The sequence below is a fragment of the Rhinolophus ferrumequinum genome, chromosome X, assembly GCF_004115265.2.
Source record: "Rhinolophus ferrumequinum isolate MPI-CBG mRhiFer1 chromosome X, mRhiFer1_v1.p, whole genome shotgun sequence".
In the NCBI taxonomy this organism is placed as follows: domain Eukaryota; kingdom Metazoa; phylum Chordata; class Mammalia; order Chiroptera; family Rhinolophidae; genus Rhinolophus; species Rhinolophus ferrumequinum.
This window is the reverse complement of record NC_046284.1, coordinates 15,087,629-15,105,606: the sequence shown is the minus strand read 5'-3', so window position 1 is coordinate 15,105,606 and position 17,978 is coordinate 15,087,629. Positions and strand designations below refer to the sequence as shown.

The 17,978-nt window shown below is 38.2% G+C and overlaps 1 long non-coding RNA gene across 1 annotated transcript in view; it reads left to right on the top strand.

Annotated features, from left to right (window-relative positions):
• The window catches only part of LOC117025033 (uncharacterized), a 170,937-nt gene that overhangs the window by 93,002 nt on the left and 59,957 nt on the right, over window positions 1–17,978 (top strand). Inside the window, exon 2 of the long non-coding RNA XR_004423547.1 lies at window positions 8,094–8,167. This is a non-coding gene — a long non-coding RNA (uncharacterized LOC117025033). The remainder of the gene's footprint in view (window positions 1–8,093; window positions 8,168–17,978) is intronic.

The window sequence follows — 17,978 nt, the reverse complement described above, 5'->3', positions numbered from 1 at the left end:
TGGTGGCAAATGTAATATTTGAATGCCCCCATTAAGATAAATACTGTTAAGCAAGTGACTCATGAAGATGTGTGTGAAGACTATTCATACTTTACAAAGAGGCTCTGTTTTTCGAAGAGTTCAATTAGAATTCCCGTACACATGGAGCTCTAGTGCCAGAAAGGGTTTCAGCTGGAAATCTCTTCGTAGAATGAAGGATCAATAGGATGGATATTTTTCAGTTCCTTTTTTTAAAAAAATCAGTACTGAGTGTTCATAATTAAGGCTTAATGGGGGTTTTGTCCTCCCATTAATTTCTTTACAATTCATAGGCTTGAAAATGGAAGAAAGGCACTTCTGCCTTAGAGTACATTGTCCGCGAGTCAACTGAGAGTTTTAAAAGGTGACAGCAAGGTACAAGCAACTCTGGTATTGCAATTGAGGAGCTATAGGGATATTGGCTAGAAAAGTCACTATAAACAAAGTTTTGCAAAACTTTGGGATATCTTTACTTGATATTCCGGTTAATGCTATGTAGGTCAAATCTAGCCTGTAGGAGACTTTGATCTGCTAGCAAGTTGAGTCCCAGGTTAGTGAGCATCTACTGGGTTTCCCTGAAAATAAGATCTAACTGGAAAATAAGCCCTAGCATGATTTTTCAGGATGACATCTCCTGACCATAAACCCTAATGCATCTTTGGAGCAAAAATTAATATAAGACCTGGTCTTATTTTTGGGGTAACACGGTATAAGAATGTGACGTAGAAGCCTGGGATGAGCAAAGAATCTGGGAGAAAGATGTCTTTCTCTAAGAGAAAGATAGCAGAGCTACCACTTATGCTTAACCAAGGGAAAACCCACCTAACCTGTATTTGTGCCAGAAATTCCCACTGGTGACAATGTTATTTGGCTTCATTCATTTATTTTTTTTTCCAGCAAATACTTAGCGAGTGCCACCTATGTGCCAAGCACCATTCTAGACACTGTGGTCATAGCAGCAAAGAAAACAAACAGAAATCCTGCTACCATAGAACCCATCTTTTCATAGGAGGATATAGGCAATAAATTAGCTAAATAAGTCAAATCTGGGAAAATAAAGCATGCAGGAGGGATTGTGCAGTGGTTGTGTAGGGTTGAAATGAGATAGGATAGCCAAGGAAACCTCACTGAGGAAATGACATTTGAGGAAAGGTCTGAAGGAAGCGAAGAAGCGCACCACGCGAATATCTGAAGAGCTTCCTAGGCAGACGGAACGGCAATTACAGAGGCCCCGAAGTAGGAGCAAGCCTGATGTTTCCAGCTATGGCTAGGAGGCCACTATGGCTGGGTCAGAATGAGGGAACAGGAGAGTAGTACGAGGGGAAGTCAGAAGATACAGGGGAAGCACATGCAAAACCTTGCAGAGCATTATAAGGAATCGAGCTTTGACCGTGAGCTGGGAATCCACTGCAGAGTTTGAAGCAGGGGAGGCAAAGATGGAGGCAAGGGGCCCACTGGCAACACTACGCAGTGTTCCAGGTGAAAGACAATGGTGTTTTGGACCAGAATGGTAGCCCTGGGGATTGTGCAGAAGGTGTCAGATTCTGGATATATTTTGAAGTTAGAGCCAGCAGGACTTGTTGATGAAACAGATGTGGGTTGTGTGAGGTGGTGGGGAATTAAGAAGGACATCAACATTTTTGCCCTAAGCAACTAGAATTACCATTTCCTGGTGGGGGGGGCGGGGGGGAGCTCTGGAAGAACAAGTCTGTGGGGAGGGGAACGGGAGCTCAGTTTGGGCCATGATAAGTTTAAGATGCCTTATTAATTACTGCCAGTGATGGCATATGGTTAAGAGAACAGGTTCTGGAGCCAAACTATATGAAGGCAAATTCTCGCCCCACCAATCAGCAACTGTGTGACCTTGAGCAAATTACTCCATCTGTCTGTGTCCCTGTTTCCTCGTCTCCGAATGGGGGTGATAATAGTACATACTTGGTTTTTGCCAGTCGCAGCCTATCAATAACCAACGTTGTGGCTGGACTGGCCCTTTTTCTTATTATGCTGCAAGACGCCCTCAGCAATAACCATCAGGAAACTTTGAAATGAACAAGTTTATTACTTATAAGTCCTGGAAATTACTTGGGTGAGATTGGTGTGTCAGGGAGAGTAGGGAGAGAGGGGAGGAGGCTGGGGTTCTGCTTTTAGTGGGGTCGAGGGTGGGAGCCTAAGGTTTTTCCAGGCTCACTCTGTATTGGTGAATTTAAAACATAAGAGCGGGAATGTTTAAAGTTCAGCAAAGAAAGAAAAAAGCAGCCCCTAAGGTCAGTTATAGAAATCAGCCAAGATCTCTAAAACAAAGGGGCCTGGAGAAGGGTGGGGGAAGGCGGACTGGTTCTTTATCTGGTCCTGTGGCTGGCAGTAGGTTTGTCTGGGATAGCCATCTTTGAAGTGGATGCCTCTTTGAAGCGGATGCCTCCAGGGCAATCAAAGCTTAAGTCAGGCACCTGCATTACAAAAGAGAAAAGCCAACTGTGAGGGCTTACATTACAATACTTCAAGGGTTATTGTGAGGATTGAGTTAATTAAAAATGCTTACAATAAGGTCTGGTAAATAATAAACGCCATAGAAACATTAGCTTTTATTATTGTTATCATTACTATTATTTATTATTAGTAAAAGACATTCCAATTTTTAATACGTAAGTCTAAAGTTCAAGGGAGGGATCTAGGTTTGAGACATAAATTTTGGAGTTGTCGGCATATACAGAGGGTGCCAAAAAATTTATACACACTTTAAGAAAGGAAAAAACTGTATTAAAATTGTAATACTCAATATATTACCGATAACAAAAGATGAATACAAGTCACGTTTGACTTCTGCAATTACAAGAGGTGCTCAAAGTGGTTCCCATCAGCATCCAGACACTTCTGATTACGACGAACTACTGCTTGAGCAACGTTGACCAAAGTGTTAACGTCTCTTAAAATGTGTATGCATTTCTTTGGGAACCCCAATAGATGGCACTTAAGTAAGAGACAAAGACACTACCAAAGATGTGAGTGTTATTAGACTCCTTCAAGAGCCCTGGGACACACTCTACAATTGAGAAGTCTGAGAAGGAGTGACCACAGAGGTGGGAAGAAATCTGTGTGTAGTATTCTAGAAACTACATGAAGAAAGTGTATCAGGGTGGAGAATTTATATGATCAACTTAGCCAAATGCTGCTGATATGTCTAACAAGATGAGGCTTTGGAAATAAATAGTGGGTTTCAATTCATTTCATTTCAGTTATTTTTGACCTGAACAGTTTTGTTGGAGTGGTTGGCGTGTAAGCTTTGTTTGGGTTCATGAGGAAACAGAAACAATATAGACAACTCTTTCTAGGAGTTTTGCGGTACAGAGAAGAGAAATGGGAATGACACTGGACAAGCTTATAGTTTAGACCTGGTGTCCCTAGCCGCAGAGTTGTCACTGGTGGGCCCCTCAGATGTAGGCAGGCAGGGACCCATCATTATAGGAACTTTGAAATTATTAGACTAAAAGAATTTAAATGCCCACTAAAATGAATGTTTAGCAATCAAGAAATGTTTTACTTAACCATTAGAAAAGCATCCAATATTGCAGTACTACTTACCATTATAATAACATATAAGTCTTTTAATAAATTGATTTCATTTGTGAATATCTAGTTTAAGAAATAATGAGGGAGTAAGAGTTGTATAATAAAGAAAAGAGGAACTATGTTATACAAATTAGCGTATATGTCAAACAATGGAAGATTAAAGACTTTATTTATTGGAATGAGGTAAAGGAAAAATCACATACGAAAGGGATAAAACTACATTTGAGCTTTCATTGGTAAAATGATAAATCAGTAGTCATATATTAGTTCCCTTGGTAGTCATCATGGTGATGATAATTATAATGAATTCACTAAATGATAATGTGACTATGAGATGCAGTGTTAGAAGTTCTAATTTAATTTTTGAAATAATAAAATATAATCAGAATAACAAAATATAGCCTCTTGTCCTGGGGAACATTTAGAATGGAAAAATGTTAATTTCATTGGTGTCACAATTACAGGATTCAAGATGATAGCGTTCATTAAGATGTAACAAGGAATTTTAATGCAGCGTGGTCATTGGGTCAGATTGGTGAAGGGTATTCCTTCCTGGGCACAAGTGTGTTCTTTAGTATTTGGAAACTCTGTATAAGATGGGGGTGACAAATATATGGTGATGGAAGGAGAACTGACTCTGGGTGGTGAACACACATGGGATTTATAGATGATGTGATACAGAATTGTACACCTGAAATCTATGTAATTTTACTATCAGTTGTCACCCCAGTAAATCAAAAAAAAAAGATGGGGGTGACTTCACATTAACACAGGTTCCTTCGTGGAGCTGGTGTGTCTGTAGGATTGCCCTGTTAAAGGGTCATCATAGGTCATTTATTCCAACTCCTACATTTTATCCACGAGGAAAATATATCCTATCCAAGGAATGAACTTTGAATGGTAATGTATTGTAGAAGGCTGCTCTGTAGAAACATATGTATTGTCTATATAAATTCCTGATCATATTCAGATACAGGATAGAGAGATAAATCTGACTTGTCCAATTCACCGTGAGGTATTAGGAGATCCAGGTCACCAGTTTATTATTTTTCCCATTGTAGGAACAAGCTACATTTCCCCAGAAGACAATTTTTAATGGAAATAATATATTTTCTTTATTTAAATTAAGAGGTTTAATCTTAAGGGTTTAAATGAACTGTCTTGAATTATTTTAATCTGAATTATTTATGTGTTTAAAATGAGAGTTTTAATTTTATGTATTTAAACTCATATATATGAATTGAGTTCCTAGATAAATTCAACTTATGTTAGTTTTCTAATCCGACATTAAAAATTACCCATGACACCATTATTAAAAATAGAAAAATGAAACAATTCGTCCCTCCCCCCACAGGCCTTTATCATTCTCATCAAACCCAGTTGGAATTTTCCAGCATATTGTTGAAAAAAGTTGGCTAATTAAGAACTACCATAAAAAAATAAAGTTTATGGAATTAATTGTTTACTTATATTTGTGACATAGCATAATTTTTTTCTGATTACCAAAATAATACATATTAATAAATGTAGCAAATGCATAGGACTACAAAGAAGGGAAATAAACATAATTTCACATATGGAGATGTGAACTGTGAACAAGCTGGTATACATTTTTCTCTTATATTGTTTCTATGGATGTGTCTAAATATATAGCTATAATTTAATGCTATCTCATTCTATGGTGCTGTTTAGTGATTCCTTTTTAGATGTAATATGTCATAAAATTTTGCTATAAGAGCTTAAGTTTCCTGTAACATCATTGGTACCAGCTTCATCATTTTCCATGTAATGATGCATTAGGCTCTGGTCAAAGAAGACCAGAGCAGGTTTGGGGATGGGTGAAAATCAAATTATGGACATCTATTGTTTCTACTCATAAGCTGTATTAAGATAAAAAAGAATGGAAGGCCGATAGGCATAGGCGATATATGAAGTAGGGCAGCTTCTGAATGTTTCCTTTCAGTTAGTTTGAAGGAGGACACACCCAAAGTGATGACAGATGCAAAACTCTGTTGGATCCATGGAGCCCTGAGCAAAAGAGCTCCTAGGCTTTTATTCTGATGTCTGCAAGAAGGGTCACATCACTGCCCCAAAACATCACATGCAACCTTAGGCAATATTTATACTACTCAAGAAGCACTGTTAGCAAGACTTAACTGTCAACTTCCAAGTTCTTACATGACATCAACAAAATGGCAGAATAGGAATTTCCTATCATCTTCCCACCAAAGAACACCTATTTTGACCATCACTCAGGGATGAGATTACCGTTGTGCAAGTTGAGGAGTCCAGCGGAGAAGTTGCAGCACACTGTTGGGACAAACATTTCTGAGATTGGAAGCACCGAAGAGGATATACGAGGAATAGTTTCACATTACCTGTGTTTTCCCTCCCCTAAGGCAGCTCAGTGCCACAGGGCAACGTGAGAGGGTGTGAGTGACCACCCAGCTTCCCCATCTGTGCAGGGACTGCCAAACAGGCTCCTTTCTTTGTCATCCCCTCCAGAATAAATAGATGTGCTGCATAATTGGACGGTAGGGAGGGTCTGGAAGGACAACACCCAGTGTTCTCTGAAAGCATCAAAGGGATGTGGGTCCTAAGGAAATTGCCTCGAATTCATCAGAAAGCCTGCTCACAAGCCACTGGGGATGTGTCAGCTGTGAATCCTCCCAACAGGCCCCTGCGCACCCTCAGTGCTCTGCATACTTCACCCACACACACCCTTCCACACTGACTGGCTCGCGATGCATGTGCTCTAGTTCGAGTGCAAGTTTTTGCAGATGGCTAGGGAGCATGCACAGAAAGCTGTCCAGACTGCAGGATTTGAAATAAAGCACACAAACGTGAGCAGTCAGCACCACTCTAGGAAAGGCAAACTGGAGGCTGGCAGGACTGGGCCTGCCACTGCAGCATGAAGAAAGGCATACAATCTCAAGAGTCCCCCACAAGAGGTAACAAGAAGTGTGGAACGGGTATATCCATGGCAAAGGCCTAACAAAGTCTCAGAATCCCTAGCAGGCTGGCAGAAGGCATTTCTCTCCCAAAGCTAGTCAATAAAGATTGTTTCCTTAATTTCTATTTCCAATAGTTTGTTGTTAGTGTGTATAGAGATGCAAGTGACTATTGTATATTGATTTTGAACCCTTCAGCTTAATTCATTTATTAGTTCTGCCAGTTTGGGGGTGAGTCCTTAGGGTTTTCTCTATATAAGACCGCGTCATCTGTAAACAGAGACAATTGAAATTTTTCCTTTCTGATTTTGGTGTTTTTTTCTTTCTTGCCTAACTTCTCTGATTAGGACTTCCAGTGCTATGTTGTATTGAAGTGGTGAGAGTGGGCATCTTTTTCTTGTACCTCATCTTAGAAGAAAAGCCTTCAGCTTTTCACTCTCGCATATGATGTTAACTGTAGACTAGTCAGATATGGCTTCTGTTATGCTGAGATAAAGTCGTTCTACAACTAATTTGCTGAGATTTTTTTATCATGAAAGGATGTTGAATTTTATCAAATGCAATTTCTGTATCTATTGAGATGATCGTCTGATTTTTATTCTTTATGGGGTGTATCACATTTATTGATTGGCGTATGTTGAACAATTGTTGCATCCCAGGGATAAATCCAACTTGACCATGGTTTATGATCATTTTAATGTACTGTTGACTCTATTGGCTAGTATTTTGTTGTGGCTTTTCAGATCTATGTTCATCAGGGATACAGGCCTGTAACCGTCTTTTCTTAATGTGTCTGTATCTGGATTTTGCATGATTTCAGTCTTCTTAAATTTGCTAAGACTTCTTTTGTGACCTATCATAGTATCTGTCCTGGAGAATGTTCCATGTGCTCTTGACAAGAATGTGTATTCTGCTCCTGTTTGATGGAATGTTCTATGTATATGTCTGTTAGCGTCATTTGGTTTCATGTATGGTTCAAGTCCGGTGTTTCCCTGTTGATTTTCTGTCTGGATGCTCTATCCATTGTTGAACATGGGGAATTAAGTTCCCTACTGTTGTTGTATTATTTCTCCCTTCAGATTTCTTAGTATTTACATTAAAGTCGGCATCTTCCCACAGTCTTTCTCCATTTCCCTCAACCATTCCTCAGCTGATATGATGTAATTCTTCTTACATAACATCGTGATCACATTCTTTAGGATACTCTCCAATTTGCAGATGCTCTCAGATAAATGTATTGAGTATGACCGAATTTACACAAGGCAACAGAACGATTGGCAGGTTTCTAGCCCCTAAAATTGCAGACATTTTGGTTTATGGAGATATCCCTATTTGAATGTAAACTTATATTGAAATAAAATTTCTGGCATTTCCTTTAAACATACAATCTTTTTAGTCAGTTTTTATATGTAGGGCATATAAACTTTATGTATCACCTTAGTAACTAGAGCAGCACATTTTAAAATTGTAGGCCAACTAGAGATACTAGTAAAGTAAGATTTCCCCCTCCCCCCCCAGAGATCCGGAAATGAAATAATGTGTTTTATAACTTTTCAGGACAAGAAAGGTGATATTCCTTCAAGGGCAATGCACGAAGCAAGATTCATGAAAAAAATCAAGAAACACCCAAGGTTTGTACCTCATTTTTCCCTCAACACTTATTCTTTAGAGTGATAGGAAAACTGTACCCTTGAAAGGACGGTGCTTAATGGTTTTGCAGAAGCTACCTTCTCCTGGCTAGCTACTATAATGTTAGGCTGTGTCTTCTTGGGATCTAAAATTCATTGTAGCATTTCATTGATTTATAGTTACTGTGACTCTACATTATGGATTTTCGGGAAAGTTCTCATTTGAAAGATTCTGTAATGTTGCCAAGTCATGATTTGCAGCTTTGGGCTCTAGAACCTGTCATGAATTGTATGTTACATTTGAATTTTGTGGCAGAATTTCTTCAAGGTTATAGAGAATGAGCATCTATTAACTAGGTGATGAATATCTGTTAACTAGGTAATGTATTTGCAACCTCTAGACTGTTTAGCAATTCCTTCCATGTAATATTATCTTCCTTTTATGAAAAACTAGTCTTGACAGTGATGTTGAGGGAAAAAATACCTAATTTGGAATGGACAGTTCACTGCCTAATGTCTTACTAGACAGTGGTTCTATTCCTGTTGTTATCTGTTCTGACTTGCCACTGTGAAAATAATGTTTAATCCAAATTATAGAGACTTGGAATAAATGAAGGCCAGAAATCATTCAAAACCTATTGGGTTTAATATAACATTTTATTTTAATGTTCTTTTTGCTTCTTTTTGTTTAACCTTTCCAGTGACCTGGTGTGTTCAGGCATGGTATAGAATAACCAAGGAAAGGAGGGCACTTGACTAAAGATCATAGGACTCCATCTAAAAACGCATTTTCTACTTTTTGTAATTTATTAGATTATTAAATGTAGTATGTTAGAGTTGCATTATAATTGCTTTTCAGAAATACATCAGGGACTGATTTTTCTAGTATGTGATAAGGAGCTGTGATGTTCAATACAGTAGTAACTAGCGATTTGGCTATTGCATGGAACCGACATGTGGTCTGTTCCAAGGAAGATTTGCCGCACGTAGAAATACACACTGGATTTTGAAGGCTTAGTACCAATAAGATAGTGCGCAATATGTCATTAAGTTTTTTATATCAATTATATGTTGAAGTGATAATACTTTAGATATTTTGGGTTAAATCAAATATATTACTAAAGTGAATTTCATTGGTTTCTTTTTATGTTTTCATTGTGCCTATTGGAAAATTTTAAGCTACATATTTATCTTACAGTAGGTTTCTATTAGTCAGCACTTGTATAGAGAACAGAGGTTTTTTTTAAATGTCTTAAAGGATAACTTGATAAGAAGCTTTAGCTGTTATTATCCCTGTTGGAGAAGATTTCAAGTAGGACTTGGGTTACCCAGAGAAGCTGGTCAACTGCTGGTCCTTCCTCAGGAAAATGACAATGTCAGTGTTCCGTAGTCACCCCTCATGTTACATTTGGCTGCTTGTGACTTTTTGTTTTTTGACTCTTATCAGGTGCTCCATAAATGTGTGTTGAATTGCTAATGACTTACAGTGGTATTTCACTGGCTGGTGAATCAGGAATTTTGATTTTTGTCGCAAAATTTTAGTTCTGCCACCAGCTAGCTCTGTACCCTCACACAAATCACATCCCTTTTCCTTGTCGCAGTTTTTTTCCTTTGTAAAACTAGAGAATTTAATATGGCTATTAAATAATTTTCAGTTTAGACATGCTGTGATTTTTTAAAATTAAAGTTTATTGTGGTGATGATTGTTAGTAAAGTTACATAGATTTCAGGTGTATAATTCTGTAATACATTATCTGTTTCTCACATTGTGTGTTCACCAACCAGAGTCAGTTCTCTTTCCAGCTGTGATTCTATTATGTGACTCCGTTTTGCTAGTCCATTAGGCAATTAGAAGTCCTATTTCTAAAGTGACACAGAAGTATAATCAAGATGAGTTTAGTTGCATGTGTCTTTCCCCTGACACTGATTATTCCCTTTTTCTTGAATATGTTAGCACAGTCAGGTTCTAGAACCTGTAAGGAGCCACCCTTCTGTGAGCCTTACCTGATAAGAGAACTATTACCCTCATCTCTCTCTTCTCTCTCTGCAAAGTTCAACACTTTGATTATTAGCTGTGTTGGAATTTTAACTTTGATTTTGCATTCAGATATTCCTAACGTGTCACAGAAAGGGCTGTTCAACCCAGATGAGCACCTTGGACTTTGAGACTTAGTGATGGCTTACCAGATGAATGGAGAATCTGTCACCACTTGGTACCTTAGCTTATTGCTCCATAGAGTCCAGTTGATAATACTCAATCTGTCCCAATGGCCTCTGCGAGGGAAAGTTCTGCTCTGGCACCTGGACATTCATATAGGAGGTAACGAACTAGGCTGGGTAGTATGCACCAAGAAAGAAAGGGGTCCCTTGAGAAGACCGTTTAACATATCTTATTCCTTTCCATTCATGCTTCGAGCCTTACTATTTGTATTGGTCCATCCATATTTCTCACAGCCCTGTTCTCCCATCTATTTCCCTTAACAGTGGAGAGGACTAGAAACACTGCTGAGTATTTAGAACTTTTTGAGGAGTGTAAATTGCTTATTTCTGTATAGTGAATAATTCCTTGGCTTTGTCAGACTTAGATCCTTCCACCTAAGAACTGACAGTCTAATAGATGTCATGTATAGATACAAATAACTACAAAACAAAGAACAATATATGATGAAGTGCCATTAGAGTTCAGAGAAGACAGGCTGGAGGCATTAGGCAAGACTTTAGGGAATATTACTGCTGGCCTTTTAGGAATCAGTAATTAAACATGGGGAGAAGGTGGGAGGATAAGGGAGTAAAGGCAGGAGGAACAATGTCAGAAAGGTAGAATTTAAGAGCCAAGATAATGGAATAGGAAATACTCCCATTCGGACTGATCACAGGTTAGATGGTTAGTGAAATAGAATTTGTCAGATGAGTTTAGAGTCGCAAGGGGTCTCTAATTGGACACACTGCAGATTTGAAAGATCTCCAATGTCATGGCAAGAGTTGTGGACATTACCTCCAAATTAGTATCATCCTTTAACTCAAAGTGGGCAGGTGTGGTAAATAGAGTGGCTCCCAATTAAGATCCCAATCTCAAGGTTATGCCATCTGCCACAAAGAATTATAAACCATTTGAAAATCAGCTCTTGCTGTGCTACTCTACTGGACGGTAGAGTCAGAATATCTAATTACAAGATTTCAAGTGATCATGAAGCAGGAGCTGCCTATTGTATGCTGGATCCTGTCAGACCTCCCGATCCATATGGACAGGCAGACTTAGCAGGAATCCTTTGGAAAATTGAACTGATACATTCAAGAGCAGGACTGAACAGGCCTAGAGTGCAATAGTAAGCTGCGCAAAGAAGCGGCCTCGATCCCCATGCCATCCTCTACTATTGCACTGGTACCTCCCCTTTAATTCACAGTCACATGGGAGTTCCTTTATGATGGGCTGACACAGATGGCAATTGATGAGCTTGGTTTACTGGTCACCCAGTGTTATGGGCTAAATTGCATTCCCCCCAAAATTAATAGTTGAATTTGGGGGGATCCTGACCCCCAGTACTTCAGAATGGGACTGTATTTGGAGACAGTCTTTAAAGACATAATGAAGTTGTACTAAGATCATTAGGTTGCGCCCTAATCCAATATGACCGGTATGCTTGTAAGGAGATTAGGACGTAGATACATACAGATGGAAGATCATGTAAAGATGCAGAGAGAAGACACTATAATACAAACCAAGGGCAGAAGCCTCAGAAATTAATCCTGCCAACACCTTGATATTAGACTTCTAGACTTCAGAATAGTGAGGAAATAAATTCTGTGATTTAAGACATCCAGTCTGTGTTAGTTTGTTACGGCAGCCCTAGTAAACAAATACAACCAATATGTAGATAGAGCCAAAAATGGACATTTGCTGTACTGAAATCTATTCATAGATGACCTTGAAAAATAGCTATGAGGAAAATACTCCCGATGGACAGACTTTTGAGTTAGGCATCTGGATATCCTGTTTGTGTGGGAAGGGAAGTGTGCTGAGTTTAAAATATATTAAACTCATGAGAAACGCGAAATGACCTGGCTGGTTGACCACATGCCTTTAATTTTAGGCTCTACAGATTTAGAAGCTTTGGTTCCCAGAGGGTGCACTTCCTACAGGGTACACAGTAAGCATCCCATTGAGCTTTAAGCTGTGGTGGACATCTGGTCCCATCAGTCTCCTCGTGCTGAGAGAAGCAAAGAAAGGAACCACCATACAGGTTCAAGAAGTAGACAGTAGTGATTCACGTTGCCTACAGGAAATGGTTTTGCCCAAGATTATGTCCCCTTCCAGCGGGTGAGCCATGGCCAAAAACTGATACAGGGACATGAAATCCCAGTCCCCTTGCTTCAATTTGGGACAACCCTGACTGGCCAACTCCAGAGTTTCAAGCAGGATTGACTGAGACCTTGGTTGCAACAGTGTTGCATGCCACCTTCTTCTGCCTTAGCCTGCCTTCCTTGTTTTCTTACTGCAGTATCTTCTGAGAGCATTTCTCAATAAACATTCTGTAAAAACTTGCTGCCTGAGACTGTTTTTAAGGAAAACAACCTAAGATAACTGGTGACCTTGTTTCATTTCTGTTTTTAAAACAGACTTTATATTTTAGAGCAGTTTTAGATGCGTAGCAAAACTGAGCAAAAGTGAAAGAGATTTCCCATAAACTGTCTGCCCCCCACATGTGACTTAGTTTCTTATTTCACTGAGAAAAATAGAAGTGATCAGAAGAGACCTTCCAGCTGCTCTTACCACCAGATCTACTAACCAACATGCGTTTGTACCAATACACTCTGCCTACTCTCCTGGTCAGTGTGCATGAACTATATGGGCATCTATCAAAGATGTTAGATCCCATCCTCCCATCCTCTCACCCACTCAAGGAATTCCCTCATGCAATCCTCCTCCTGTCTTCCTTTCATAATTATTTTCCCTCTTGATTCCATCATTTCAGTTAACATGCAAATATACTGTTACCTTTTCCATTTTAAGACAGGAAACATATTCTGACTTTACCATGCCTTTTTTCAACCTTCATTGCTTCCCTCTGAAAAAAAATGTATACATACTATCTCCACTTGTTCTCTTCAGCTCTTGAAACTAGAGTGGTTCAATCAGGATATTATCCCTACTATTCCACTGAAACCACAGTTGTCAGAGCAGCCAGTTACTTTCATCTTGCTTAATCCTATGATCGATGTTCAGTTCTCATCTTATTCTACCACTGAGCAGCATTTGAGATCGTTGGTAACTTTTTCAAGCATTTGTTTTTCACTTGGCTATCAGAATATGCCACTGTCCTGGTTTCTCCTACCTTCGTGACTATTCCTTCCTATCTCATTGGCTACCCTCGATCCCCATTCTTCCCAGACTTATGGCTTCTAACGCCATCTCTATGCTGATGATTCCTGTATCTATATTTGATTCGCAACTTCTTCTATGAAATTCAGGGTTTTTTTTCCAACTTAACTGCTTTATACCACTTAGGACATCTAATGGGCATCTCCATCTTAGTACATCCAGAACTGATCTTTCAATCTACTATCACAATCATCTTTTTTTACAGACCTCCTCATTCCCCATTTACCTCATTTCAATAAATGAAACACCATTCGCGTGGTTGCTCAGGTCAGAACTCCTGAAGTTATGCTTAACTCCTTTATTTCTCTCACGTATCCATGCAATCCACAAGTAAATCCTGTTTTTCCCACCTTCAGAATATATTCAGTATTTCAACCTTTCTTACCATCTCTACTCTTACCACTGAGTCCAACACAATGCCATATTTCAACTGGACTTTTGTAAAAGCATCTTAACTGTTTTCCCTGTTTACATCCTTGCCAATTTATAGTCTGTCTTAAAGAATGACATATCTTACTGCTACTTTTGACTGGTCCTTCTATCAATCATCTAGAGAGGTCTCTCATTCTAATTGTGAATTTATCTTTTCCTCCCTATAGTATGTTAAATTTGCCTTTGCCTGTTTGGTAGGTATTTTATTACATGCATACAAATTTAAAATTGTCATATCTTCCTGGTGAGTTAAACCTTTTATCATTATGAAGTTCATTCATTCATTTATTTAGCATCTACTTACTATTTATTGAGCATTTACTATGCACCAGGCACTGTTCTAGGTGCAGTGATCAAAAAAAGTCTCTGCCCTAAGAGAGCTTATATTTAAAGATACTTTATCACTCAAGTGATGCTTTTTACCTTATAGTCCATTTTGTTTTATATAATATAGCTCTAATTATTTTTCTTTTGGTTAGAATTTCTTTGCTATATGTTTTCTTCATTCTTTTGCTTTCATCATTTATGTTTTAGATGTCTCTCTCTCTTTTTTCATTGAATCTATTGGGGTGACATTGGTTAGTAAAATTACATAGGTTTCAAGTATATAATTCTATAATACATCATCTATATATCACCTTGTGTGTTCACCACCCAGAGTCAGTTCTCCTTCCATCACCATATATTTGATTCCCCTTTCCCTCTTCTATCCCTGCCCCTGTCCTCTTACCCTCCGGTAAGCACTAAACTGTTAAATCTTGAGATTATCATGCTAAGCAAAATAAGTCAGACAGAAAAAGTCAACCGCATGACTTCTCTCATATGTGAGATATAGAACTAAAAGCAACAAAGAAACAAGATGAAGATATCTCTTTAATGAATATGTACTTGGAATTTTTAGTCCTGCCTGAAAACATTTTCCTTTAACTGGATAATTTAGTTCATTTAGGGTCAGCTTTTGGTTGTACAGTCTATGTGTCTCACCCCTTCGTCTATATGCATTTCTGAGGCAATTTTCCATGCTGTCCATTTTCCTTGCTGTAGATTAGGGATAAATGCGGAGCAGAGCCAAGTTTACTTCTCATCCACCTTTACACTGAAGATGTAAATTTATGCGGTCTAAGATTTGTGGAAGTAGGGTCTCCTATTAGAGCTCCCATCTTGTGTAGGTCCTAGGCATTGCCTTTTGTTCTCCACAGCCTCTGAGATCATACAAACAACGCTTCATTTTTACAGGTTTGGCAACAAAAGCAGTTTTCTTGCTTTTGGAAATCCTGTCTTCCTTTGTGTATTGCCTTCATAAATTCTTACTAGCTTTTCAGTTTTCCAGTGTTTTTAAGGAGATTGCTTTTAATTCAGCATTGTTACTTCTTTTTACCATGATAACGGTCTGGATTCTTAGCCAGACATACTCATGGAAAATGGAATCTTTCAAATGGTCTATTCTCCCCATGCAACCTGCAGTGTTACTCTTAAAGTATAAATCTCATTATGTTATTTCCAACATAATCCCCCAATGGCCTTACCTCATACTTAGAATGAAATCCAATGTCCTTACGTGCATTACAATGTCTTAGATCATCTGGCCTCCTGCTTCCTTATCATCATCTAGCATTCTCTGCACTGTTCACCCCTTTTGTAGATACACTGACCCCCTTGCTATTCCTAGAATATGCCAAGCATGCTCTTTCCTCAGGACCTTTGCACTTTCTATTCCCCAGATGTATCCATATGGTATTTTTTCTTCATTTCATTCTACGTGTCACTTCCACCAAGAAGTATTTTCTGACCACCCTTTCTAAGATAACATATAGTTTCCACATTTTCATATTCTGCTTTTTTTCCTTCATAGGACTTATCACAGCGTTATTTATAGTTTTATTAATTTTGTTTATCTTCTCTCTGTACCTAAAAGAATGTGAGATAATTGATCCCAGGGCTGTTGTTTCCCTGCTATACCGTAAACATTTAAAACAGGGCTTTTCAACGTCAATAGGATTTGTTAACCAACTATTGACATTTTGAGCCAAATAATTCTTTGTTGTGGGAAGTTTTCCTGTGCATTGTACGATATTTAGCAGTATCCGTGGCCTCTACCTACTAGATGCCACTAGCAAACCCCCAGTTGAGGTAACCCCAAATGTCCCAAGACTTTACCAAACATCCTGTACGGGACAAAATCAGCCCTGGCTGAGTACCAGTAATGTAGAACAGCTCCTGGAACCATATTTATTCATTAATAAATGAGGAATCATAGTGTTGAATTCCAATTTTGCCCCTTACCGACTGTGTGACTTTGAGTCTGTAAAATAACAATCATAACAGTAATTAGCTTATAGTTTTGCTGGCAGGATTAAAGAAAATAATGCATATATAGTATTTACCAGAGAGTTTGACACATGGTAAATACTCAGAATATGTTTTTATTATCATTATCATTACCGTGTTTCCCCGAAAATAAGACCTAGCTGGACTATCAGCTCTAATGCGTCTTTTGGAGCAAAAATTAACATAAGACCTAGTATTATATTATATTATATATTATATTATATTATATTATATAAGACCTGGTCTTATATTATATTAAAATAAGACTAGGTCCTATATTAATTTTTGCTGCAAAAGATTTATTAGAGCTGATGGTCTGGCTAGGTCTTATTTTCGGGGAAACATGGTAGTATCCTTTAGATCAAATATCATCTTTTATCAGAAGCCTTCTCTGGTTTCTTCCTTATAAAATTACGCATTCTTTCTTCTGAATTCTACTAAAACTTTGTCTTGTACAGGCCATGTCACATTGATTTTAATTCTTTGTTTTAGTGTCTGTTTATTCTAGGGGACTGTAGCCACTCTTTCGGAAAAGGAACATTGCCATATTCGTCTTGTTGTCTCTTGATCTTATATAGCATTTGGCACAACTTAAAGAAAATATATTAAAACAAATTTCCTCTCCTTTAGAGTTGATGAGATTGAAACCCATGAAGATGATGAGACATTGGGGAAAGATCTCATTGATCTTTGTGTAATAGAAGCCTTCTTTCTTGTTCTCGGATAGAGTCAAATTAAGACTCAACCAAAAGTACCAGAGCAATTAGAGATGGAGCTGACATTAAGGAAAGTCTTCAGGCTCCTCACCTACATCTTGCCTCATCTAAATCCCATTAACCTGCAAAGAGAACAGTAGGATTAGGGAAATGGGCTCTCAAAATCATGGTGTCAACTCCTAGCCATAGGACCAGAAGTTATACACATTATTCAAAATGTTTCTCGCGAGAACAGTCAAGGGAGGCTAACCATAGGAAATGATTATTCCCTCTAAACAGACTAAGAACTTTACACAGAGTTCATATAGAGGCAGGTGAACACAAGAAAAAGAATCAAGATGAAGTATTCACACAGACCTGGGTTTGAAACTTGGCTGTCCCTTATACTAGCTGTGTGACCTTAGATAAGCTAGTTAACCCCTCTAAGCCTCAATAACCTCATGTGTGAAATGGGGGTAATAAGAATACCTAATTCATAGAGCTAGTTTGAGGATTAAAAAGTATAGTGCTTATAGCAAAAGAAACAATCTAATTTCTGTAAACAAAGAAAATGCAATGTATATATCCCATTATATATTATTAATAATATCCCATTAATTATAATATGAATGATATTCACATATATTCATGTGTGTATAATAATAATATGAATAATATCCCATTATATATTCACGTGTATATATACATATATATGAATATATAATGGGATATACATGAATATATTATATAATGAGATATTATTCAAGCATGAGAAAGAAGGAAATCTTGGCATTTGTGACAACATACATGAACCTCGAGGGCATTATGCTAAATGAAATAAGTCAGACAGAGAAAGACAAATACTGTATAATCTCACGTGTATGTGGAATCTTAAAAAGCTAAACTCATAGAAACCGAGAGTAAAGTGATAGTTACCAGGGGTAGGGGGGTGGGGGAAATGGGGAGGTATTGGTCAAAG